Below are 3662 nucleotides of genomic sequence, written 5' to 3'. Positions count from 1 at the left end.
CAGACCAGGTCCGACCCAGGTTTCAGCTCTCCCACCCCGCAGGGTCTTTAACACACACACTGCCATCAGCTGCTGGAGGCTGCTGAGCTCCGCTATAGACCAGGTCCGACCCAGGTTTCTGCTCCTGCACCCCGCAGGGAATGAAAGACACACTGCCATCAGCTTCTGGAGGCTGCTGAGCCCTGCTGCAGACCAGGTCCGACCCAGGTATCGGCTCTCCAACCAGGCAGAGACTTAAACACACACACACACACACACACTGCCATCAGCTTCTGGGGGCTGCTGAGCTCTGCTGTAGACCGGGTCCGACCCAGGTTTCTGCTCCTCCACCCCGCAGGGACTTAAACACACACTGCCACCAGCTTCTGGAGGGTGATGGGCCCTGCTTTAGACCAGGTCTGACCCGGGATATAGCTCTCCCACCCCGCAGGGACTTAAACACTCACTGCCATCAGCTGCTGGAGGCTGCCGAGCTCTGCTGCAGACCAGGTCCCACCCAGGTTTCTGCTCCTGCACCCCGCAGGGACTTAAACACACACTGCCACCAGCTTCTGGAGGGTGATGGGCCCTGCTGTGGACCAGGTCCGACCCGGATATCAGCTCTCCCACCAGGCAGGGACTTAAACACACACTGCAATCAGCTGCTGGAGGCTGCTGAGCTCTACTATAGACCAGGTCCGACCCAGGTTTCAGCTCTCCCACCAGGCAGTGACTTAAAGACACACTGCCATCAGCTGCTGGAGGCTGCTGAGCTCTTCTATAGACCAGGTCCGACCCAGGTTTCAGCTCTCACACCAGGCAGGGACTTAAACACACACTGCCATCAGCTGCTGGAGGCTGCTGAGCTCTGCTATAGACCAGGTCCGACCCAGGTTTCAGCTCTCCCACCAGGCAGGGACTTAAAGACACACTGCCATCAGCTGCTGGAGGCTGCCGAGCCCTGCTGCAGACCATGTCCGACCCAGGTTTCAGCTCTCCCACCAGGCAGGGACTTAGAGGCACGCTGCCATCAGCTTCTGGAGGCTGCTGAGCTCTGCCATAGACCAGGTCCGACCGAGGTTTCAGCTCTCCCACCCCGCAGGGACTTAAACACACACTGCCATCAGCTGCTGGAGGCTGCTGAGCTCTGCTATAGACCAGGTCCGACCCGGGATATAGCTCTCCCACCCCGCAGGGACTTAAACACACACTGCCATCAGCTGCTGGAGGCTGCTGAGCTCTTCTATAGACCAGGTCCGACCCAGGTTTCAGCTCTCCCACCCCGCAGGGACTTGAACACACACTGCCATCAGCTTCTGGAGGCTGCTGAGCTCTGCTATAGACCAGGTCCGACCCAGGTTTCTGCTCCTCCACCCCGCAGGGAATTAAAGACACACTGCCATCAGCTTCTGGATGGTGATGGGCCCTGCTGCAGACCAAGTCCGACCCGGGTTACAGCTCTCCCACCAGGCAGGGAATTAAACACACACTGCCATCAGCTGCTGGAGGCTGCTGAGCTCCGCTATAGACCAGGTCCGACCCGGGTTCCTGCTCCTGCACCCCGCAGGGACCAAAACACACACACTGCCATCAGCTTCTGGAGGCTGCTGAGCTCTTCTATAGACCAGGTCCGACCCAGGTTTCAGCTCTCCCACCAGGCAGGGACTTAAACACACACTGCCATCACCTTCTGCTGGCTGCTGAGCTCTGCTGCAGACCAGGTCCGACCCAGGTTTCAGCTCCTGCACCCCGCAGGGAACTAAACACACACTGCCGTCACCTTCTGCTGGCTGCTGAGCCCTGCTGCAGACCAGGTCCGACCCAGGTTTCAGCTCCTGCACCCCGCAGTGGATTAAAGACACACTGCCATCAGGTTCTGGAGGCTGCTGAGCTCTGCTGCAGACCAGGTCCGACCCAGGTTATGGCTCTCCCACCCCGCAGGGACTTAAACACACACCGCCGTCAGCTTCTGGATGGTGATGGGCCCTGCTGCAGACCAGGTCCGACCCACGTTTCAGCTCTCCCACCCCGCAGGGGATGAAACACACACTGCCATCAGCTTCTGGAGGCTGCTGAGCTCTGCTAAAGACCAGGTCCGACCCAGCTTTCAGCTCTCCCACCAGGCAGGGAGTTAAAGACACACTGTCATCGGCTTCTGGAGGGTGCTGAGCCCTGCTGCACACCAAGTCTGACCCAGGTTTCAGCTCATCCACCCCGCAGGGACCTAAACACACACTGCCATCAGCTTCTGAGTGGTAATGGGCCCTGCTGCAGACCAGGTCCGACCCAGGTTTCAGCTCCTCCACCCCGCCATCACCAGCTGGAGGCTGGCTGCTGCTCCTGCACCCTGCCATCAGCTGCTGGAGGCTTCTGTTCCTCCACCCCGCCATCAGCAGCTGGAGGCTGGCTGCTGGAGGCTGGCTGCTGCTCCTCCACCCCGCCATCACCAGCTGGAGGCTGGTTGCAGCTCCTGCACCCCGCCATCAGCTGCTGGAGGCTGCCTGCAGCCCCTGCACCCCGCCATCAGCTGCTGGAGGCTGGCTGCAGCTCCTGCACACCGCCATCAGCTGCTGGAGGCTGCCTGCAGCTCCTGCACCCCGCCATCAGCTGCTGGAGGCTGGCTGCTGCTCCTGCACCCCGCCAGCAGCTGCTGGAGGCTGGCTGCTGCTCCTCCACCCAACCATCAGCTGCTGGACGCTGGCTGCTGCTCCTGCACCCCGCCATCAGCTGCTGGAGGCTGGCTGCTGCTCCTCCACCACCCAACCATCAGCTGCTGGACGCTGGCTGCAGCTCCTCCACCCCGCCATCAGCTGCTGGTGGCTGGCTGCAGCTCCTTCACCCCGCCATCAGCTGCTGGTGGCTGGCTGCAGCTCCTTCACCCCGCCATCACCAGCTGGAGGCTGGCTGCTGCTCCTGCACCCCGCCATCAGCTGCTGGAGGCTGCCTGCAGCTCCTGCGCCCCGCCATCAGCTGCTGGAGGCTGGCTGCTGCTCCTGCACCCTGCCATCAGCTGTTCGAGGCTGGCTGCAGCTCCTCCACCCCACCATCACCAGCTGGAGGCTGGTTGCAGCTCCTGCACCCCGTCATCAGCAGCTGGAGGCTGCCTGCTGCTCCTGCACCCCGCCATCAGCTGCTGGAGGCTGCCTGCAGCTCCTGCACCCCGCCATCATTTGCTGGAGGCTGGCTGCAGCTCCTGCAACCCGCCATCAGCTGCTGGAGGCTGGCTGCTGCTCCTCCACCCCACCATGACCTGCTGGAGGCTGGCTGCAGCTCCTTCACACCGCCATCAGCTGATGGATGCTGGCTGAACGCTGGAGGCTGGCTGCTGCTCCCACACACCGCCATCAGCTCCTGGAGGCTGGCTGGCTGCTGGAGGCTGTCTGCTGCTGCTCCTCCACCCCGCCATCACCAGCTGGAGGCTGGCTGCTGGAGGCTGGCTGCAGCTCCTGCACCCCACCATCAGCTGCTGGAGGCTGGCTTCTGCTCCTCCACCCCGCCATCAGCTGCTGGGGGCTGGCTGCTGGAGGCTGGCTGCAGCTCCTCCACCCCGCCATCACCAGCTGGAGGCTGGTTGCAGCTCCTGCACCCCGCCATCAGCTGCTGGAGGCTGCCTGCTGCTCCTGCACCCCGCCATCAGCTGCTGGAGGCTGCCTGCACCTCCTGCACCCCGCCATCAGCTGCTG

This window comes from Nothobranchius furzeri, unplaced genomic scaffold (genome assembly GCF_043380555.1).
Source record: "Nothobranchius furzeri strain GRZ-AD unplaced genomic scaffold, NfurGRZ-RIMD1 Scf231, whole genome shotgun sequence".
Lineage (NCBI taxonomy): Eukaryota > Metazoa > Chordata > Actinopteri > Cyprinodontiformes > Nothobranchiidae > Nothobranchius > Nothobranchius furzeri.
This window is presented reverse-complemented; position numbering follows the sequence as displayed.